This window comes from Pleurodeles waltl, chromosome 12, assembly GCF_031143425.1.
Source record: "Pleurodeles waltl isolate 20211129_DDA chromosome 12, aPleWal1.hap1.20221129, whole genome shotgun sequence".
Classification (NCBI taxonomy): Eukaryota; Metazoa; Chordata; class Amphibia; order Caudata; family Salamandridae; genus Pleurodeles; species Pleurodeles waltl.
In genome coordinates, this window is record NC_090451.1 from 234,933,306 (window position 1) to 234,958,077 (window position 24,772).

At 44.8% G+C, this 24,772-nt stretch overlaps 1 pseudogene; it reads left to right on the forward strand.

Moving 5' to 3' along the window:
- The first annotated feature begins 20,874 nt into the window (after positions 1-20,874).
- Positions 20,875-22,362, forward strand: LOC138267569 (heterogeneous nuclear ribonucleoprotein K pseudogene; annotated as a pseudogene).
- The last annotated feature ends 2,410 nt before the right edge of the window (positions 22,363-24,772 follow it).

Here is a 24,772-nt window from a genome sequence, read left to right on the forward strand (position 1 = left end):
GGGTTACCAGGGTCCCAGTGACACATACAACTAAAACAACATATATACAGTGAAAAATGGGGGTAACATGCCAGGCAAGATGGTACTTTCCTACACTTCCCCTTTGGAGGATGGATGTCCCACGTCGTGAAGAAGCTTGCAGAGGTGTTTCCATGCAGAAAGACCGCAAACAAGCCTTGCTAGCTGCAAGGGTCGCGGTTAGGGTTTTTGGATGCTGCTGTGGCCCAGGAGGGACCAGGATGTCGCCAATTGCGTGAGGAGACAGAGGGGGCGCCCAGCAAGACAAGGAGCCCACTCAGAAGCAAGCAGCACCCGCAGAAGTGCCGGAACAGGCACTACAAAGAAGAGTGAACCGGAGCTCACCCGAAGTCACAAAGGAAGGTCCCACGACGCCGGAGGACAACTCAGGAGGTCGTGCACTGCAGGTTAGAGTGTCGGGGACCCAGGCTTGGCTGTGCACAAAGGAAATCCTGAAGAGTGCACAGGAGCCGGAGCAGCTGCAAATCACGCGGTACCCAGCAATGCAGTCTAGCGTGGGGAGGCACGGACTTACCTCCACCAAACTTGGACTGAAGAGTCACTGGACTGTGGGAGTCACTTGCTGAGTTCCAGGGACCACGCTCGTCGTGCTGAGAGGGGACCCAGAGGACCGGTGATGCAGTCTTTTGGTGCTTGCGGTTGCAGGGGGAAGATTCCGTCGACCCACGGGAGATTTCTTCAGAGCTTCTAGTGCAGAGAGGAGGCAGACTACCCCCACAGCATGCACCACCAGGAAAACAGTCGAGAAGGCAGAAGGATCAGCGATACAAGGTTGCAGTAGTCGTCTTTGCTACTTTGTTGCGGTTTTGCAGGCTTCCAGCGCAGTCAGCGGTCGATTCCTTGGCAGAAGGTGAAGAGAGAGATGCAGAGGAACTCTGATGAGCTCTTGCATTCGTTATCTAAAGAATTCCCCAAAGCAGAGACCCTAAATAGCCAGAAAAGGAGGTTTGGCTACTTAGGAAGGAGGATAGGCTAGCAACACAGGTAAGAGCCTATCAGAAGGAGTCTCTGACGTCACCTGCTGGCCCTGGCCACTCAGAGCAGTCCAGTGTGCCAGCAGCACCTCTGTTTCCAAGATGGCAGAGGTCTGGAGCACACTGGAGGAGCTCTGGGCACCTCCCTGGGGAGGTGCAGGTCAGGGGAGTGGTCACTCCCCTTTCCTTTGTCCAGTTTCGCGCCAGAGCAGGGCTGGGGGACCCCTGAACCGGTGTAGACTGGCTTATGCAGAGATGGGCACCATCTGTGCCCATCAAAGCATTTCCAGACGCTGGGGGAGGCTACTCCTCCCCAGTCCTGACACCTTTTTCCAAAGGGAGAGGGTGTAACACCCTCTCTCTGAGGAAGTCCTTTGTTCTGCCTTCCTGGGCCAAGCCTGGCTGGACCCCAGGAGGGCAGAAACCTGTCTGAGGGGTTGGCAGCAGCAGCAGCTGCAGTGAAACCCCGGGAAAGGTAGTTTGGCAGTACCCGGGTCTGTGCTAGAGACTCGGGGCATCATGGAATTGTCTCCCCAATGCCAGAATGGCATTGGGGTGACAATTCCATGATCCTAGACATGTTACATGGCCATGTTCGGAGTTACCATTGTGACGCTATACATATGTCGTGACATATGTATAGTGCACGCGTGTAATGGTGTCCCCGCACTCACAAAGTCCGGGGAATTTGCCCTGAACAATGTGGGGGCACCTTGGCTAGTGCCAGGGTGCCCACACACTAAGTAACTTAGCACCCAACCTTTACCAGGTAAAGGTTAGACATATAGGTGACTTATAAGTTACTTAAGTGCAGTGGTAAATGGCTGTGAACTAACGTGGACGTTATTTCACTCAGGCTGCAATGGCAGGCCTGTGTAAGAATTGTCAGAGCTCCCTATGGGTGGCAAAAGAAATGCTGCAGCCCATAGGGATCTCCTGGAACCCCAATACCCTGTGTACCTTAGTACCATATACTAGGGAATTATAAGGGTGTTCCAGTATGCCAATGTAAATTGGTGAAATTGGTCACTAGCCTGTTAGTGACAATTTGGAAAGAAATGAGAGAGCATAACCACTGAGGTTCTGGTTAGCAGAGCCTCAGTGAGACAGTTAGTCATCACACAGGTAACACATACAGGGCACACTTATGAGCACTGGGGCCCTGGCTGGCAGGGTCCCAGTGACACATACAACTAAAACAACATATATACAGTGAAATATGGGGGTAACATGCCAGGCAAGATGGTACTTTCCTACACTCCACAACACTATTTCCCTCGGGATGAAATGGAGACGTGTACTGGAGTTGGACCCCCAACAAAGCCATGGCGTCCCTGAATGCCCTTGAGGCGAAAGCAGGGCCCTGGTCCGAGTGGAAAGCCGCAACCGCATATGTACCGATAAAGACTCGCAAATCTTTAATAACAGTCCGAGCGTCAGCCGATCGTTGTTGCCACACTCATAAAAATCTGAAGCAAGAATCAACAGTGACTAATATGTACTTGTATGCACTATCCGGTGTTAGGGGACCGCAATGGTCTAAGTACACACATTGTAATGGTTTATTTGAAAGCAAGAGGGGTGTCTGCTGCAGGCATTTGGCAGTTGAAACTTTAATTTTTTGGCAGATGTCACAGCAAAGGACATACTACTTGGTACTTTGGCCAGCAATAGCGGGCGTGTAAGATTGAGATTGTAGCCGCCACACCAGCATGGGCAGATGCCACCCCTTCATGCGCTGCTTTAATCAACTCTGGTCTTATGTCTTTGTTTTGAATATCTCTCACGCCTACACCTGGTATCCTAACCTCAGTGTTCAGGCGGTCTCCCATTCGTTAGGAGTATTTAGCCGGAAATGTTTTAGGATAGGGCGTACCATCAGCCGTAGCTTTCACGACAGTTCATATGTCTGCATCTGATTTCATACTTAAACTTGTTACTGCAGCTACAGCAGCTGTAGCTATTGCTGACTTTGCGGCTTCATCAGCCAGTGTATTTCCAGCCACGTGTATTCCAACACGCTGGTGTCCAAGTGTGTGCACAACATGGACATTTGGTAGCGTTTCTTTTAGATCTGCAACTTTCCCCCACAGTAATCTGTGTTTAATGGTGTTGCCTTTGGAATCTCTGAACCCATTCTGGTGCCAGTAATGCAGGTATTTATTGAAGGACTGGACACAATAGTATGAATCACAAACAATCAGCATTGGCTGTGCAGGATCCGTATGTTCCAGTGCCATCAACAGAGCTTTTAGCTCTGCCAATTGTGCTGTGCAATCCCCTAGGGTTTGCGTAAATGTATGTAAGGGCCAAAATGTATTGTCCTCCATATACCTGCTTACGACTGCGCAAGCAGCAGAATATTGGTGCTTTGTGCCAATTGCAGGTTATGCAGAACCATCGGTTCTATGACTCTATGATATTGTTCGATAGCCAGTGTGTTTGCTGGAACTGGGTATTCTAGTTCATACTGCAAAAAATCTTGAGTTTGTAATTTTGGGTCAAAAATGTAGTCTACATCAGTAGCTGTCAAGGACGTGGCCCATTGTATCCAGTGTGGATGTAATGCTTTTGCGTTTAGAACTCTGGCTTTTGTAACAGCCTCCAGCGCTGGGATTGGAGAAACGACAATAATGTGTTTGTCTTGGGCTAGAGGTCTTTCTTTAATGACAGCCATCTGTACAGCAGGAGTATTTTCTCAGTGGTAGCAAAGCGTTGTTCTGCTGCTGAGTACAAGTGTGATTTGTATGCAATCGGGACTGTCTCACCTTCATTAAATATCACATAGGTGAAACCGATGGCACCAGCAATTACTCTGATGACCAAAAGTGTTTTGTTGTCCCTTGTGTGTAGATGTTGTGCTGCAAGCATGTCTGTCTGCAGTTCTCTAAGAATGCATGTATGTTCAATTGTCCAGAATTTACTTGAAAAATTAGGGCGTATCAAATCATATAAAGGTTTTATGCATGATGCATAATTTGGAATGTAAATTCTGTCAAAATTTAGGAAACCCAATAGAGATTTATTTTTTTTAATCGTATTTGGAGGTTGCAGTTGTGCGCATTTTTCTAAGAATTGTGGCGCTAGGCTCTTTCCTTCACTCTATAGCTCATATCCCAGGAACAGGACACTGAGGAAGGCAATTTTATTTTTTTTTTAAGTTGAATTTGTAGCCAAATTCAGCAAATCCGACAACAATGCGGGCTACCCATCTTAAATGTTGTAGCAATTCATCATCCATAAGATAAATATCATCTACATAGGACAATGCTTCAGGGTCAATCTCGTGCAAAATTGCAGTAACAGGAGCTGCGAACAGTCCTGGGCTGTTCTTATACCCCTGAGGTAAATGACAGAATTTTTTCTGGGAGCCTAGTGCACCGAAACTTAAATCTCTACTCTCAGGTGCTATATTCTGGCAGAAGAAACCATTGGAAATGTCCAGTGTTGTTTTTTATTTTTTATGCACTATATTGTTCATTAGTGCTGTGCTATGTGAGTTTTGTATAGCATATGTGCGTGTATGACTGTTTAAGTGTCTGTAGTCTAAGACTATTCTGTATGAATGGTCTGGTTTAGCTACTGGGAATAATGGATTGTTCATTGGGGAGACACAGGGTTCGATTACGCCCTGGTACTCTAATTGTGTGAGTATTTCCCTCACAGGTGCTTTTCCATCATGTTTTATTGGATACTGAGGTTGCGGTTGGGGTTGAATTTTAATAGGAATTACATGGTAGGGGGATTCTTTAGCCCATCCTACGTGATTGTGATATAACGCAGGTGCCGGTGCAAAAGCCCAATCAATGGCATAGGATTCAGCGAGTTCCTCTGGAACAAGGGTTGAGAAAGAACGTTTAATAACGTCTTCTCCATATGGGCAGGTACGGACAAATTCAGGTGGCCAATCTTGTTCGGCCAACAAAACATCATGTATGTTTACTACACGATCCCAAAAGATTGCATCTATTATGCGCTCAATGTGTCCTTCTAACTGTAGCGTTACTTTACACACCCTATCAGGCATGGAGACACGCATGTCCGCAGTTTCGACTTGTATAAAGTCATTAGTTGCTTTCACCTCCAGATGCTCTAGAAGACTCCGGCGAACTACTGTGACCTCTGCCGCGCTGTCTAGCAGTGCTAATGCCCCCTTCCTATAATTGACCCTCTTCCTGATTGGCATGTTTGACTGCGACTGCTGCCACTTTTTTCTTTTTGAATTGGGGTTTTTGTTTGGCAGGTTTCTCTTCCTTTTTAAAGAAACCTCCAATGAGCGTTGTGATTCCTGTCCCAGTTTCACGTACTCTGATCTCCAATCTGATCGCCCACCTCTCTCATTTCGTTTTTCCGCTGAGTCCTGAAAGGAATGAGATTGGCTTGTATCAGTATACTGATATCTATCAAGCATTATTATATTATCTCTATTTCTGAGATTATATCTATTCTGTGGGGTCTCCATACATGGAGATTCTCCCCTCTCTTTTTTAGGAGTTTGTTGTTTTTTATCCCAGCGTTTCTTATTACCCTAAGGAGCTTGTTTTGAAAAATCTTTGTTATATTTGCCCTGAAATTGTGGTTTAGTTGGTCTGGCCCCTAAACTATCTCGACCAATGTTAGAATAGGTCTCTGCGATAATCTTAGGCAGCTCGCGTTCCTGATCCTGTTGAGGAACGTCACGGAGCCGCATGCGCACTGCTAGTGCGACTGCTTCCCCTTTAAGATTACTTAAAATAATTGACAATACTGTGGCAAAATTGCCCATGAGTTGCATCCCCAAGTCTAGGGCCGGGGCAGCCCCGTATTCATCTTGAATTTGTTTCAACACTTCCGGCAAATTAGCAAGTGTCGGTGTACCATGTGCGATTGTATAGAGCACGGCAAATACCGTGCCCCAAGTATTACAGTTATCTACTGTAGGGACCATCCCAAATGGCAAGCACATCATTAGAATTCTGTTTATCCTGAGGTCCCGTATGGGGAAATACTGCTTCCAGCGTATTTATTTTTTGTGCTAACCAAAACGGAGTTTCCTCTCGTTTGGCGGGTACTTTACCCATGGTCAAATGTACAGTCGCAGGGTTTATACCTGGCGTGACTGCATGTGGTTGTACTGGAGCAGCACAGGCTGAGTTTACATTTAATGTTTGCATCACAAACTGTACTAATCGTCTATATGTTGCTGTTAATTCAGTATATAAGCGACAAACCTCAGCTACTGCTAAATTCGCTACTGCAGGATGTGGTGTATAGGTGGCCAATAAAGGCCAGGTAGGACCATCATTACTTAGAGGACCTAACCTTACTGGTAATATTGTGTGGGGTAGGGCGCCATCAAGCCAATTATTATGTTCTTGATAAGATAATGGTATTTCTAAATATGCATATGCCCTGTATTGTCCAGGTATGTTTGCAAGTGTATAATGATGAAATGTATTTGTGTTCCCATCAACTGCTAGAAATGTGACCCAAGAATAGAAGAGTTCCGTTCTATAAGCTGGATGGGCGTCCACCACAAATATGACTGGACCCCCCTGGGCCTTTAGGCCATTTGCTAGTAAGTGTGCAGTCAGAGGTTGTCTCATATTAACTGCTATTGCTATCTGCTGTGGATTTGCCATCTTAGATAGACAATATATTCAGAGAAGGCACACCAAATAGGGTTTTTCCTTTTAAAATTCAAGCTTGAACAACCTCCAGCCTCAAATAGGATAGCCTACGTAGCTGGAGTGGAAATCCTCAGTACCACGGACATCTCCGTATACAGTATTGAGGCATCATTGTACATAATGAGACAGAGACACATCAGAGGACCCGAAAATTAGAGCCTGACCAAACGTTGGCGGTGCCATGTCACATAGGCTCTCATTATTTTAATGAGACTACTGGATTTTGAGTGGCAGAATCGCCCGCGGTGTGGGAGACTAAGGTGGTCATTATGAACACTGCGGAAACAATCGCAGTGTTCATGCTGGTGGTCAAAACACTGACCGCCAGCAACCCCGGAACCCTGCCAGCCCGATAAAGAACTTTGCTATGGGCCGGCGGGTGGAAACATTGTTTCCGCCTGCCGGCTCACAGAAAGGCTCGGCCAGGACATTGACGGCTCCTCCGTGCGGCAGGTGCAGTTGCACCTGTTGCGCAGATCAGTGACCTGCACGACGGGGCTCTGCACCGGGGCCCCTGCACTGCCCATGCAATGTGCATGGGCAGTGCAGGGGCACCCCCTCCGCCAGCCTTTTCATGGTGGGATATCCCACCAGGAAAAGGCTGGCGGGAAATTAAACATTATCGGCAGGGTAGCGCCGTTATCCAGGCGGATGGTGTTTCAACTCGCCGCCAGGTTGCCTGACGGCGGGAACCTGGTGGTAGGTGAGGGCTGCCGCTGGCGGCCCTCACCTTGTTCATAATATGGCGGTTTGGCCCGCCATGCCGGCTGGCAGCTTCAGCCGCCACTGCCGGCATGGCGGGCCAAACCGCCAAGATCGTAATGAGGGCCTGAGTCTAATCCACTGCGAGTGACACCTGTCGCTCCAATCTGGGTTTTGCTCTGGCTAACTAGCAGTGCCTCATCTCTACCCAAGGATAGAGATGACTGGGCAGCCGAGCGCATGACATACTTGATTTCTCAGGGAAGCCGTGGTCACTCAGGTCTCATCTGTTTCTCTAAGTTACCTTAGTCTCATATATAAATGACAAACAGAGGCAGTATATGTTTCAATAATGATTTTAATAAAACGACTGCATCATAGATAGCAAAGCGTGAGCTGCAATAACCAGGACGACACAACATAAAAATATTAAAATTGTGACTAGAAGAGTGAAGGATAGAAATAACGGTATCATATTGTCACTATGGTCAATAGACTAACTCCTAGCTAGGCTACAATAGATACAGCATGTTAAGCTCTAATTCTGCCCTTCAGGTTACCCTGGGAAAGCATCATCCCCCATATCTGAACAAAGGCCTGCGGTCTGCGTTAGCATCTGTAGCGAAGCAATCGGCAATTGGCATACAGTCGTGGTTCTCTGGCTAGAATCTCCCTCTAACGTGCAAGGGACAAGGAAGTGTTTTTCTAACAACACAGCTGATGTTCTGAGAAAATGTCCCTACGTAAGGATGTGTGTTTTCTACGAATGTTGGAGACTAAACTTCTATCACATTCACAGGCAATGTACCATGCTGTAGCCTTGGAAGAAGCACAGAGTGAGCAAGAATGTCTTCTTTGAGAACAGAGTGCTGGTCTAGGCAAAAACAGTTAGATAAACAGAAAATAAAACAAGACTGTAAAAAATTGGCTATTGTAACAATAATAAAATAAAGCCAAAGAAAATATATCTAGGTTAAGGAGCACAGCGGCTTGGCCTAGTGTGTTAAAATAACGTGCATGGAGCTATAGCTAAAATGGCTACACAACACCCCTAATCCACACTTGCCCGTCTGTCACCAGTAATCATGTTACATGAAAGCAAACTCATCTCACGTCAAATACAACACAGCATGTTGCTTCGCACTCACATACCTAACATGGCTCTGTCCATAACATTCATAATGTCAAATAACTCAGATGAAATCACTACATGTGGCATACTCAAATTGTGAGACACATAAAATAACATAGCATGTCATACAAACATCTATCAAAAGTATCTAAAAAAGGGTTAGAATGAGTTTTGCGACACACTAATCTTACTCGTTGACACATAGAGAACAATTACATGTCCAGCAATAGGGGCCTTCTTAGTATAAAGGATACACCCACAGACAACCACAGGGAGCATACCAACACCTTCAGTACAATGGACACTAATCATGTGCAGAAAAGCCACATAGTATTCCACTATTCATGCTGAGTATAAACTTCTACATGAATACATCAAAATACCTATATTACTAACAAATGTCCAGACGTGTAACCTAACACCTAAGGACTTAAGTAACACTGACATAACCCACTACTAATGTAAGCATGATTGACACATACACCTAGAGTCCTGCAAATTGACTGATAACATATCCGATTGCATCCAACATGTGTTAGTCAAAAGGAATCACAGCTACACTATTAAGTGAGGCATAAATGAGCTGATCCATTCCAAAATCTGTTTTAACTGACTCAGATTAGCAAAGGTAAACCTGGCAATGTAGAGGCCTCAACATAACAATAGGTATGAAGTAGGAAATTACACATGATGTAGGCACAAAACAGTGTATATTGCACCCATATAGGTATGGTACAACCCTATGTAGCGTGGGCAAAATACATGGTCTAAAGGACCAGCAGGCTAGCCACTTACCTTCTCTACAAAATGTTTGAAAACACATGTCAATGATATGTTTTGTACTGTTAATGCTTTATTACCACCATGCTTTTCACTTTGTAGGATGTCTACCCTGATCAAACATCACATTTGCCAATGTATATTTCAGACATAACAATGGGGACACCTCCTTACACCTCAGAGGGAGTGTAGTAAGTATGCCTTGTCACATTCCTGTTTGGGATTACTGCCTCACATGAAGTTCCCTATGATTTCCGAATACAGGATTACTTGGCCCTGTTACTCATCTACCAGACCCTATGTTGCACTTAGAGCTAGATCCAGTGGAAAAGGACTGGTCAGAGACAAAGGAGCTGGACAACTTACCAATTGCATTTATGGACTGTTGAACAGTAGGTGAAAAGGATAGGTTACACATATGTACAGCAGTGTAGAGGCACACATATTACACTGTCACATGTACATTACCACATGCTGTCAAAATATGCGGTTGATATAGGCGAGTAACATGTCCCTATACACAATACTCTGCCAACATCTGTATATCAACGTTGGCAACTGTAGTACTATGTCTTCCTAAGAGACCCTCTTCCTGTACCACTTACCACATTGTCACAGATGAGATACTTAGACATAATACACATAACTGGCAGAAGCATAAACATGTGTTAAGTCAGTACTTACCCCTTTGTGGCTGCTGTGCTGCTCTCAAATGCCCATCCACCTCAGGGTAGGCTACCTCCAATTAGGGGGGGGGGTCAGGGTCCCACAAGGCACCCTCCCTCATTGGGAGGACATCCCCACCTGGGCCTCTGCGGTCTTCTGGGCTCAGCATCTCAGGTCTTCCCACTGCTTCCTACAGTGGGTGCTCTGTCGGGTGTGGACCCCCAGAGTCAGCACTTGCTTGGCGATGGCACGCCAGATCCTGTTTCTTGATGGGCGTTGACCTGCATGGATGACACAGACAAAAGCAAAACGTCAGGTCCACATGCACCATACCAACACAAGTGGACAGAACACTTCAATGACAGCAAGTAGGCAAACATTACCATCCTCTGAGTTCACTCATGCACAATTTAGCATGTGCATGCATCAACACCTTCACAAATTCACATTTCAGGTACACCATCATACACCCCAATGTTCACACATTGGTCTACCATTGGACTTTCCTGCTCCTCTGCTGGAACCTCCTCCACAAGCTTGTCCAGCTCTTCAGGGGTGTGGGCTGGGGCCTTATCACCTACAGGATGTGGCATGATAGCTCGCAGAGGCAGTACACAGCAGCTCAGGTAGTGGAGGTCTTGTGACACCAGTGTGAAGAGTCAAGTGAGCAATACTGTAGAAGATGGCGGTCACATTCGCCACATACAGGACCGTCACCGCCGGCGGACATCGCCATTGGTCCAAGTCCGCCAAAGGCAGCAATGTGTTTCAACTGCACTTTCCACCCTGTTTGTGACCGCCTACCGCCATCACGACATCCGCCGAAGAGTTAGGCCACTTCCACATGTCTAGTACAGTAGGTCAGGCGGCTGCTATTTTGAGTACATTTCATGTATGGAAAAGTTCCTGGATCTGCGTCATTAACAAATCCTGATATTGTGCTAATTATCAGTAAGTACTGCCTTCAGGTTTTTTAGTCTATTTGTGTATGTTAGTAGTTAAAGCAGTGTAATAGAGGGATTAGTGGTAATATAAATGTCCACCTATTCTCAATATCCTATGTGCATTGGTAATGTAGATAATGTGTTAAAAATGTGTTTCTTATGCAAAGCTGGTTGGACTAATAAATACTGACAGTCACAGATAAATATGCATGTATAGTACATCAGATAATTAAGCGAATGTGCACCAAGCGGCGTGTCATAGGATGCATAGCAATATGCGGTCGTGTAGATGTTAGATGTTGTAACCAATCTCGATTGCAGATATATGTGAGTTATATATGTATATGTTCATTATGTGTGCATTGTTCATATCACATGCAAATGTTATATGTTTCCACAGTTATCCTGACATGAGGAGAGGAAGACAACCTCTAGTGTACCGCCCACTAGTAGACCTGCACAACATGGAAGAGAGACATACCATCCAGACATATCGACTGAATAGGCATACTATCATGGATCTTTGTGGTCAGTTGGAGCCTGATCTGATACCTGCCATTCGCAATCCCTAGAGCATACCTCTCATCATTCAAGTGATCTCAGTGCTACACTTCTTGGCCACCAGGTCCTTTCAGAATACAGGGGCCCTAACTGTAGGGATGGCTAAGCCCATGTTCAGTCTGCCTTTGAAGGATGTACTGTCAGCATTGTTGAAACACCTGGACATCTACATCAAGTTTCCCCAATGTGCGGATTTGGCCTATGTGAAGGCAGGGTTTTATGCAATGGGACACATTCAACATGTGGTTTAAGCCATAGATGGCACCCACGTAGCCTTGGTTCCCCCCAGTGCCAATGAACAGGTATGTAGGAACAAGAAAAACTACCATTCCATCAACGTTCAAGTTGTGTGTTTGGCAGACCAGTACATTTCACAAGACAGTGCAAAGTATCCAGGATCAGTCCATGATTTCTTCATCATGTGACACAGCAATATCCCACTGATGATGACACAACTCAACACAGAGAGGGCCTGGCTGGGTGGTAAGTCAGATTTAAAATGTGTGTTTGCAGAGTTTATCTCCTGCTATCACAATTGTGCATGTCCTCGATATATCTTTGTATATTTCTACCTATTTGCTTGCAGGTGACTCTGGCTATCCTAACCATCATTGGTTGTTGACACCAGTGAGGTACCAAATCACACCAGGAGAAGTCTTCAAAAAATAGGGCCCACAGAAGGACAAGGCATGTCGCGGAGCATACTTTTAGGCTCCTAAAGGCAAGATTTTGCTGCCTGGACAGATCAGGAGGAGCCCTCCTCAACTCGCCGACAACGCATGTCAAATAATTGTTGCCTGCTGCATGCTCCACAATCTTGCCCTGAGACGTCAGATACCATTCATACCAGATGAGGGGGAGCCACCAGGACCTGTAAGTGGAAATGCAGATTTGCCAAACGATGATGAGCCAGATGAGGATGAAGCAGGAGACTCCAGGGCAGATCTCATTAATCAGTACTTCAACTGGCTCAAGCTATGTGATGTATTCTTGATGGAGTGATTCAAATTTGTAACCTAGAGTTGATGGGCAGCATGTCACCTCCTTTTTAGCATCAGATATGAGGTTTTAGGTAGCTCCAATGCCTATAAGTGAGTTGTGCATGCAGACTGTAATGTTGTATTGTGAACAGAATGGAGTGGTCTACAGAGTCATGTTTTGTTATTGCCCATGCAAAGTCACTCTTGTGAACATGACTTGTCTGAATTGAGAAATGTTTTCTGCTATGTCCTACCTCTTATCTATGTCAATCATAGATTTGCTGAGTTCCAGTTTGGCTCCTCATCCTTGGCAAGTCACAGACAGATGCAAATGGGAATTGCAGGCAGACATGAGAAATAGACATGGCTGAAACCAGGTAATGATCGCAATGAGTGTGTGGAGTGTAACTCACATGGCCAGACTGTCAGGACACAGTGATGGAATTGTGTTTTCCTATCAAGATAATCTGTACGGTACTGGAGGTTGTCAAATTGTGTCATTTGTGTGTCCATATGTGTCTGGCACATGTGAAAATATAAATATTTGTGAAAAGGTGAAAATATATGTGAAAATGTGACCATAGCCACTACCATCATAATGGTTTTTGTTGTATGTAACCTACCTTGGACCTAGCTGTCAGTGTGTTCCTACTTTGCAGACTAAAGTGCATGTCTCTGTGGACTGACATAGGTGAGTGGCAAGTCTACACTTATGTGACCAATGTAAGTGAAAGATCCCTGGACTGGGGACATCAGTACTGACATCTGCCTGTACCATGGATTATGAATATTAGGAATCTAAGGTATGGTTATGTTATAAGGCTTTACCAGGTGATAAAAAGGACCAATCTGTATGCTTTCTGGCTTGTAGGAAGACTGACATGTCCCTAACTTCTGTATCCTGTGGTTTGGCAGTGTTTGACACCTTCGCAGACATCCTGATGTTACTATCAGTTATACTCTATGTGCTACTTGATTGTCTAGCAATAAATGTGTGTAGATGTAGCATACAACTGTTTTTGAATCTGTCAATGTTGGAATCCTAATGAAATGGGTTTCCTGCTGATAGAGTCCACGTTTGATGTCCATAACATAGGTTGTACAATACAGAGGGACATATTGACAGCAGAGTTGCCAAGCATAACAGTTGTACATGGTTGATAAATGACATATACACGACCTGTGTTCAAGTGTGATTTACTGTGAACAGTAAAACAATATGTGTGACTAGTAACTTACAGAAACACAATATAAACAGTGAAGGGTTCAGTCACAGTGGCTGGAATTATGAGGGTAGCTGCTACACCATTAGGATACACAAGTCCAATGTCCGTGTACCATGAGAGAATGGAGACTGGTTTCAGAACAGTCAACAGGGTGTATCTGTGGCACACAAGGGGAACAGGTTCACCTCCTGGCAGTGGGTTTGGTCTTGGCATCTGCTCCTCTTGGATGTCTGGGTGGACGTCCACGTTTGCGGGGGGTTCCTCTGCTACAGAGGATGGGGTGTCTGAGGCATGTCTTTCCCCTGCAAGGGCCTCAATTCCACTAGCAGACGCAGATGTTGAAGGGCCTGAAGAGTCATTACTAGTGGAAGAGGCCTGATGTTGTGCTGCAGACCTACTCAGAGTAGTGTTGATGTCCCTCAACACCCCAGCAATGGACGGCAGGCAGGCATTTTGTGCCTGCCACTGCTGCATGACTTCCTGGAGATGGTCCCTCTGCAGTTGTGATTTTGAACCTCCCTTTGTTGAACAGACAAGGCCACATAATCTGATGCTATGGGACTTGACAAAATCCCCATCACTATGATAAATCAAGCATTGGCATAGCCAATAGGTCTCGCATTTGGGACCTTATAAATATTTAGCCATGCAGCACATTAAATCTTTAACATAAATAACATGTGTATATGCATTCCTTCATACACTTTGCATTAGACTGTAATGCCCAGAACATCCCCTAGAGGGCAACACAATAAAAATAACATTTGAAAAAGACATGGCTGTGTAACCATATAGTCAGCCCCTAAAGGGCATAACCACATGAAAACAGAAGAGCTAAGAGCACTGCAGTGTGACCATATATTTAGCTCCTATAGGGCATAGTACATCACACATTTTCAGGCCTAGCAGGCATGCTGGAATATTATTAAAAACAAGGCCCTTAGAACGCAAACTATTCCCTGCAGCTGTAAAGCAAAAACTCCAGCCACGAGAAAGCTTAAAAATACATTGAATGGTGGGAGAGGTTATGATTTTAGGCCACTCCAACCTAGTGGGGGGACCTAGAAGATGAGCTTGATACAAATAGCATGTTATGCTGACTGTTTTGGTGGCTGTCCAATTGGTCTAGGATCACCACACCCACCCACCACACATACCCCTCACTCACCCAACCCAACCCCCACTCAGGAACCCCCCCACCACACTCTCCACATGGACCCCCACCACACACGAAGAAACCGAAAAAAACATGAACTCCATCCACTCCGGTTCCCCCTCCGACTCCTGTCCACACCGCATCTACAACAAAGCTAGCCCTACCATTGCCCCCATACTCTACAACATAATCAACTCCTCCTTCGACTCCGCCACCTACCCTGACCCCTGGAAGCACGCGGAAATCACCGCTCTCCTAAAAAAAAAAAAAGCTGACCCGGATATCCTCTCCAACTACTGCCCCATCTCCCTCCTCCCTTTCCCCGCCAAGGTTGCAGAGAAATTAGTTAACACCCACCTATCCCACTTCCTCGAAGCAAACAACACTCTTGACCCCTCACAATCTGGGTTCCGCAAGAACCACAGCACAGAAACCACCCTCATCGCATGCACTGACGATATCAGGACCAAAGTCGACAAAGGCGAGACAGTCGCACTCATCCTCCTAGACCTCTCCGCAGCCTTTTGACACCGTCTGCCACCACACACTCCGCACACGCCTCCACAACATAGGAATTCGCCACAAAGCCTTAGACTGGCTCACCGACCGGACCCAGAGAGTCCGCCTTCTACCCTTCCACCCTTCCACTCCAACGCTACCAAGATCACCTGCGGAGTCCCCCAAGGGTCCTCCCTCACCCCCACACTCTTCAACATCTACATGATCCCCCTAGCCAACATCCTCCGAGCACACGGAATCAATATCCTCTCCTATGCAGATGACACCCAACTCATCCTCTCCCTCACCCGCAACCCCACCATCGCCAAAACCAACCTACACGCCGCTCTCCTCGACACTGCCAACTGGATGACCACTAACCACCTCAAGCTCAACTCCAACAAAACCAAGATCATTATCTTCGGCCCCAACAAAACCACATGGGACGACTCCTGGTGGCCCACCGCCCTAGGCCCCGCACCCACCCCCGCAACCCATGCACGCAACCTCGGCATCATCCTCGACCCCTCCCTCTCCATGACAAAGCAAATCAATGCACTAACCTTCTCCTGCTTCGACACACTCCGAACTCTAAAAAAATCCTTCAAATGGATTTCCCCAGAAACCAGAAAGACAGTCTCCCACGCACTCATCAGCAGCAGACTGGACTACGGTAACACCCTCTACGCCGGCACCACACTCAAACTCAAACACAAACTCCAGAGAATCCAGAACACAGCTGCACGCCTCGTCCTTGGCCTCCCCCGCCACGAACGAATCTCACCACACCTCGAATCTCTTCACTGGCTCCCCATAGACAAGAGAATCACATTCAAGATCCTCATCCACGTACACAAATCCCTCCACAACACCGGCCCAACCTACCTCAATGAAAGAGTTAACTTCCACACTCCCACATGCAACCTCCGATCAGCCGACCTCGCCATAGCCACAGTCCCCTGCTTCCAACGCACCACCACAGGAGGCAGGTCTTTCTCCTACCTCGCCCCCAAAACCTGGAACTCCCTCCCCACCAACCTTCGCAAAACCAAAGACCTACTGGTCTTCAGAAAGAACCTCAAGACATGGTTGTTCGATCAGTGACCCTCCCTGCCCCCCCCCTCCTGTTTCCCCTCCCCCAGTGCCTTGAGACCCTCACAGGTGAGTAGCGCGCTCTACAAATTTCTTTGATTGATTGATTGATTGACCACAGGCTGAGTTATGGGCAACAGTGTGTTGTAAAAGGAATGCCCTTCAAAACATTATGGGCTGAGTTTCCTGATTGCAGTGAATACTGCAGTATTGGCTCTCCCAATGTGCTGGGGAAACCTTGTGTTTTTTTCTATTTAAAAGGTGCCAGTTTGTATATTTTTAACTGCTAAACATGGGAAGAATTTAGGAACGAGGTTGCAAATTTAACCAGTGCTCATGTAAAGTGCTCCAATCTTCCGGTCGAGTTTGTGCTATATAAAAAAAAAAGAATTCCCCTCCAGCTTGCAGCCTTTGTCGGGTGCAGACAACGCAAAGAAAAAAGTAGTGTGCTGACACTAAGGTATATGGCCGATCGTGCAATAATCCATGTAACAGGGCCAGTCTCCAAGGGGGTAACAAAACAGCATCAAAGCGGGACAAACCTAAAGCATTTACCCAACAAACCAAAGGAATTTCGAAAGGCAGGCCAGGGAATGAATAAAAGTGATGGGCATGTGATGGGTGTGGTGTAAGCCCACAGAGGTAGATTGAGAGGCAATGCATGCGCGCTGCCTAGGCTTGAATAAAAAAGCAACTCTCTGACCCATATTTTTATTCCTCATTGTAAAATATTGCTACCAACAAAGAGATATTCCAAGTTCCTAGCCTGGGAGTATTGTAGTCCCCAAATATAAAAGAGGATCCCATAACCTTCCAAACATTTATAGACAAATATCTTTATTGGATTCAGTGGGGGCCGTTTTCACAAAAAAAATATTAGAACATTTGCTAAAAGTGGATGACTGATAATGGGATAATAACTTTAGAACAAGCAGGACTTAGAGGACAGAGTTCAACTTTAGATAAAATTGCCTTAGTTCAATTAAATTAATGAAAAATATGTTACAACTAGAGGTCAGTTTGTGTATACAACTTTTATAGATTGTACTACCACTTTCGACTGAGCTCACAGATTAATCCTGTAGAAGAAGCAGGAAAATAAAGGAGTGCCTATATTTTTCTACACTGAATCATAACCCTGCAGACATCAAAGTGGTGTCAAGTCTTATTTGGTGAGGGGGTAGGTCTTTCAACCAAAATCTCAACCAATAATGGTTTAAAACAGGGTTGTTTATTGGCACCCTAACTGTTTTCTCTCTGTACACGTGATTTACTGTTGGCTCTTTCTACCATGGTTGGAAATACTCCAAGAGTAGGAGATGGGAAATTATCAAGTCTACTACTGCAAATGATATAGTAATACTGATCTCATCCCAAAAGGCTTACAAAAATGCTTGGAAAGTCTACAACAATATGCAAAAGGGCATTTCCTAAAGATAAATACATCAAAAAGAAAAATTATAATAATTAGGTGGAAATGTTATAAAAATTTAAGTTGACTATACACATTGTCATGGAAATGAAAGACTGCAAATCGTAGAATCACACTTCTAGTGATTTTTGTTCTACTAATCTAAATGGAAAGGATCAGATAAGCATTTGATTGCAAATGCAACATTGCATGCAAACGGTCTTAGTACTTTTTATAATGCTCATGGGCGTAAACATTTTATGCATCTTCTAATTGTATATTTTTTCAAAGTACCCGCTGGCATTATATAAGTAATAGAAATTACTGATGCCCAAAAAAATTGGCCTTTCATAAATACTACCGACTGCAACATTTTAAGCAAACTGTGTAACTTGAACATGTTAGATGCAACATAGTCTATTAGATTTGCATTTAGGTAAATAGCAATTTTGTGCTGGGCTTAGCATCAGTCTTATGATGTGGGTTTTGACTGAGTCACTGTGAAGATAATTCTCTGCAGAAATGACTGTATTCAGAATTTTTCGGCAAAAGGAGAGAGGACAGTATATTTCAAAGAAATGTCTTTTTGCATCGAGCAAATTAAAACTGAGGGCATGTCACCATTAAAGCCTTATTTTAAATTGTCTATATCTAGGGTCATTATTAATCTGGATATGAATTACTGTTCCAAAAACAAAAAATACAACCTTATTGTTTTCTCCAGTATCTGAAAAAGAGCCCTTTCTGTAATGGAATTTGGTCCACTGTGGCTGCTGAATATTTCTACTATTAAGAATGAATATGCTACCATTGGTGATTGTTACTGGGGATTGACAAAAGTTAAATGATGAGTATAGTTTGTGTGAATTATGTAATAGTGGAGTTCAAGACTTTAATCATGTTGTTATTATGTGCCCAGCAGTGTACTGTATGCGCTGTCAGAATTTGTTTAAAGTTTTTTATGTTTGTACTGAAATGAAATGCACTAATGCTTATAGTTTTTGTAATAATAGTCGGTGGATCTCATTGAAGACCAAAATTGTTTATAATGATAAACAGATTGCCCTTCAGAACATATGTTCCTGCTCTTTTTTTAACTGTTTAACCTGTATAGACTTGAATCGTACTAAAGAAGGATAAAATGAACTTGTTTTTATCAGGGGTTACCAATAATGTGTGTGTGTTTTTTAAGGTAAGGCACGTATTAATGAAAGCCCAATGTATTTAACTGACATGTGTTACAGTTAAATAAAAAAACTAGTATCCTATTGTAATTGCATTCATATAGGGTTGACTACCCCTTACAAGGCATTGAAGTGCTTTATTCCAGAACCTAAGGTAAGTGGTTAATACCGTAGTTATTGTTGGTTATTGTAAACAGGCATGTGTTCTCGAGAAAAAAAGACATTCAATTCATTTACTCTTCTTTCTTTGTGCTAATTTAGAATTAATTCCACTTCGGTGTGATCATAAGTAACAAATGGTTGGTGGGAAAGATAACTAGGATGGCTTCGATTAGTTATTGTTATATTGCATGGACAGAATTTAAAGAAAGAGAGGATATGCTCTATGGAATAAGGCTGACAGGTGTGACACTGAGAGGTGGCTAAACTCAGAATTAAAAGACATTTAGAGAATGGAAGATGAGAAGTGTCACTGCAAAGAAAGAAAATACAGGAATCAATCGGAAGTAAATCAAGATCGTTTTTTTCCTGCAGCGCTTTAGAGGTGTAGTGGGAGAAATAATATTATATGAATACTCCATGGTCAGGAAAGACAGCTGAACCATGGAATTTAAAGTGTACAGTTCATTTCAATGTTAAGAGCCCAAGCTTGCTGTGTTTAGGCCAGCCCTTTCAAAGATAGTTGAGTATCACAAGCTTGGTATAGGACATAAAGGATACGGGGTTCCCATAGAAATATCAATTATTTCGTTTTTTTTTTCCTGAGAGGCGCTGCTGGGAAATCTTCCCATGCGAGACATTTGGTAGGTAGTGGCGATGAGGATGAAACTGCAGTCTCTATTGTTCAGAGTGCGTGAATAGGGCATATAATAGGACCTAATATAAATATATTAATCTTCGTTTGGAATACAGCGTTCTCCAAAATTAGAGGATCTGGAGACAGCTCATTTCCTGCAACTGGTGCAATTAGTTCATTCGCCCTCATCAAACGTGCGACAACCCGCAAAATTTCAATCAGCCATCTTTGTCGCTACCACATGAACCAACCGCCATTTTAACCCGGAAGTGGAAAACGAACGCAGAAAAATGGTTAAAATGTATAATTATACTTTTTTTAATTACAGCACGCTGTCTTCAAATGCTTTGTTAAAGTGTGTCGGAGCCAATATTACAAACGGTGAGGTATGAAAATGGGGAATATCATGCGTGAGTCACCCTCGGCATACCCCTCGGGGTTCCATGCGGCCGAATCTAGTGTGCGCGCCGCTATCCCACAATCCCATGCGTCCTACGACCAAGAAACGTTTTTGTCTATGTGAAAAGACTTCGTCGAGCGCGCGGGCTCATTATTTTTGCGCGGGTTCAAAACGCGCCACTCCTACCCAGAAGGGTTCAGATATAGAAAAAGACTAACAAAGGAGCTACAGACTGTGTCAGACATAGTGGCCATCTTGTGGTAATAACAGATTGTGCTCGCTTTCCAAACGATTCCACAATAACTTCGAAAACAAAAAAAAGAAAATAACTGAAAATATATGTGTATTTCATATGACTTTTTACCTATGATTCACAGTTCTGTTTCTCGACAGAAAAAACATAAGACTTGATCGTCTACAAAGCAAAACATTGAGGTTAAAAGAGTTATCATGTTGTATATTTTATAAAATTGAACTAATATTAATGTTTTTCTTTGTTTTAGATTTTTGGTTACTTTGAAAGTAAAAGTGTACATGTTTCAAAATGGATGGCAGGATGCGTGCAAACCCCAGATAATTGCCGTAGTCAGTTTATAGTCTAGTCTTTCTTTTATTTCCATGGCGTAACCTAGGTCTTTTGTCTGCATAGCGTACGAACAGCTTCCGGTTCCTGCCTCGGTCCTTCTTAAGAGCGTCTGCGTCGGAGGTAGCCGCGTGAGGTTGCATATACCGCTACAGAAGCATTCGGTGAAAATGGAGGCCGAGACAGACCGCGAGGTTGAATTCACCGAAACCAACGGCAAACGCCCAGCTGATGATACCGAGGAAGAACAGGCGCCTAAAAAATCTCGCAGCACGGGCGAAAAGGTAGAAGTGCGCCTTATGCTCCAAGTCCGGAATGCCGGAGCAGTGATTGGAAAAGGCGGCAAAAATATTACAGCGCTGCGAACAGACCACAAAGCCAGCATCTCCATCGCAGACAGCAGCGGCCCCGAGCGCATACTAAGCATCACCGCCGATAAAGAAGCCGTTGGGGAAATCTTGAAGAAAGTCCTCCCCACCTTTAAAGATTTTGGCTATAATGCGCCCCCTCAGAAGCAGAAAGCAAGCGACATAGACTGTGAACTGAGAATGTTGATTCATCAGAGCCTGGTGGGCGGCATTATTGGTGTGAAAGGAGCTAAAATCAAGGAGCTGAAAGAGAGTACCCAGACCAGCGTTATGGTGTTCCGGGAGTGTTGCCCCCACTCAACTGACAGAGTTGTTTTAATTGGTGGAAAAGCAGACAAGATTGTGGAGTGCGTCAATGTAATATTGGACATTATATCCGAGAATCCAATTAAAGGGCGATCGCAGCCATACGATCCTAATTTCTACGATGAAACCTACGATTATGGTGGCTTCACGATGATGTATGATGACCGCGGAGGGCGGTCCATGGGGTACCCGCCGCCGGGGAGAGGTGGCTATGACCGCATGCCACCGAGTCGGGGTGGCCGCTCCATGCCGCCTGCAAGGAGGGGTTACGAGGATTACGACGATTATGACATGAGTCCCCGCAGAGGTCCTCCTCCCTCCAGGGCACGGTGGTAGCAGAGCCTAATCTTTCCTCCGCCGCCATCTCTAGCTGCCAGAGGTGGTGCTCCTTGAGGACGGCCTGGCGATTGCGACCCGACATAATATTAAGCTGGGCAGTCCTGGTGCATATGATACAATGGACGTGGTTTGTTTTTTTTGTGTCATCACAGCGCAAGTAACCATTCCAGATTTGTCTGTCTTTGTAAAGGTGAAACAAATGTGCCATGAATGTGGAGCCTCCGTTAACGCAGACGAAACACTAGATAGGTCTGAACATCCGATTGTTACCACCATGGGCACACGGCCAGATAGACTTCCTGCAGAACGGTGCCAAACAGTATTCTAAAGAATTATCTTGTTTTGTGTTCTTGCCGATTTGAAGGGCATAGTCAAGGCTTCTGATGTGCATTGTGACTCTTAACACCGGAACACTACCCGCTGCAGTCGAGGCAATCTGGGAAAGGGGACTGTACATTAAGCAGTACTGAGATCACTCCACTTTTAAACGTGTGGCGGTTTGCTTTGAAATGAAAGTAGTTTTTTTATTCTAAAAATAAAACCATTTGAATGAAAATCCTTTCTCTTGTAGTTTATTAATCGCATGCTTGATTTTTGGGTGTATGCAATGCCTATTGAAATTTATGAAAAGGTGTCTGTTATTCTAACCATCCATGGTTTATGTGGCTTCGTTTTTTTTATATATTTGCTGTATCGCTACCCGACTGAGTCATTTCGTCTGATTATGATGCACGTTCAACTAGCAGTGTTTAGTTAACGTCCAATGAGAGAGCGTTCATAAAGTGTCTGTTTACACAATTTTTTTTGCCCGTCAGTTTTTAGGCGGTAGAAGATATGCGGCGGTAGGAAGCAGTGCTCTCCCGCCCCCACCAAATACCAGCTCATCTATTTACACGTGCATCTTGTGTAATTGATTTGCACGTTCAAAACAAGTATATATAATCAGATTGTTTGGAGGTTAGATAGTACCGTCGTATTTTACCTGTTCTTAAGCTTGCGCGCGTGGGGCATGGCAGCAGCGCAATCGCTGTGCGTGTGTAATGGATCTACTGAGAGTCCGAGATCGCGACCCTGTGCGAGCGGCTCTGCGCACACAACCGCATGAAATGTAGTTCCAGTCGTGGTAAAGAGTACAGTACGCCACTGTAAGAAGAGTACTGGTAAACGTTAGTACGCAGTGAAACTGTATAGTACATAAACAGTATTGGCAGCACCCGGTCCCTGTTGGATCTCCACTATGCATATTTCTCCCCGTGCTCTAATGCTCAGGGTTTTGCGTAAACAATGGGCCTGCCGCCTACACTAGAAGAAAGACTGCACCCATCGCTGCTGGATGCTTACATTGCAGCCTGAGCTCTGCACGATAATGGAATTGTGAATTCTGACAATTTAACGTAACGTTACTGAATTCGCGATATCTGCACAATCGACGCCAGTAACCCCCCCCCCCCCTGAAAATCAGGATATGCTTCAATTCGCTGGTTGTAGCGGAAGGAGAGAGGTTGGCATGGAAGATCCAAAGGGAGACACCAGTAGGAAGCACACAGATAACAGAATGGGAATGGATAATCATGGACAACGATGGATGAGTGGTTCTGGGGAAGCACAGACAAGAAAAACATTTTTGAGGTGGGGGGTATAGAAGTACTTAAGCAACGGATGGCAGACAGAAGTGCACGGCCAGCGGCCATGGTGATGATGGAGAAGCTCGGGGTGGGTACCTTTTAATGTATACTTGGGAAAGAACGGGCTGAGGAAGTGAGGGGAGGAACATGCGAGAAAGGAATGCAAAGTACGCAAGGGAAACTACTGGAAAACACACTCGTAAAGTGCTTATCCAAAAAGGAGAAAAGTTACACGTGTGGAAGGACGCAAGTAATGGGCCCCAGAGGAGCGACACACCAGAAGGAAGAACACAAAAATGTCAGGGCGCCAGCTGCACATCTTCCCGTATCTCTTGTGCTGCTGCTCTCACAATAGCTCACTCTTACTTTTTTGCTGCTATCTTTAATTCTATCACGTTTCTCTTTTGAAGAGTGCTTCAGCCTTATGACCCTAAAGTTGTCTGGTGTATATCCTTGAATGAATGGAAGGTGATTTGGTGGCTGTAACAAATAGCGCACACTACCAATCCTGCTAGATTGATTAAAAACTACTGGCTGCTGCAAAATGTTTAGATTTCAAGTGGTTTATCTTTAAGTCAAATGGGCAACGCACATAACATTTTGCTTATGGGTCTTGTGAAAATGGGCATGCAATGGGGTGTGTCTTAAAACGCATTTTAAAGTAGTGGGTGACGGGGGTCTCACAATTTAGTAGTGTTTAGTTCTAGGAGCACAGGGGTGTGACCCTTTAAAGAAAACCAACATGGCCTGTTTAACCAATGCAGTAGGAGAACCCCGTCTATCTTCCTCTTCAGAATGCAGCCATATTAATCTAGAACAAATAGTAAAGACACATCAATGCTGCTGCTCGATGTTATCTAGTACAGCAGTGTTTGGCATGGGCAGCCCTAAGCAGGGTTCATATCTAAGGCACATTAGATTTTCATTCACAAGTTATATGCCAGTGGTACTTATTACAGAGAAGCAAGTACACTATTCAGGCCTCTATCTACTTGCCATGTCAAGCCTTGTTTTATCTGGGCCAGTTGTTTTTATGGCCTACTACTGATTCGTTTTGGTGGGAGAGCTCGAGCTGGCAAAGAACAGGTGTTTTTTTCATTCAGAAAGGGCAATAAAGGTGACGTAAAATCTTTTTTGTATCTTGTCACATTGGCTGTATCGTCAATGGCAGAGGTCAAATGTCAGTTTGTCCCCATCCAAATTTTCTCCAAGGTTCCCCACTGGGTTCCTGCCCATGCTGCAGTCCAGCATGCATGATCTTGGGTCAGGTGATGTGCTTCTGCGGGTCTTCCTTCCCTGACCCCCCTGTACTCCTGCTGCAGACAGTTGGGAGAGCATAGC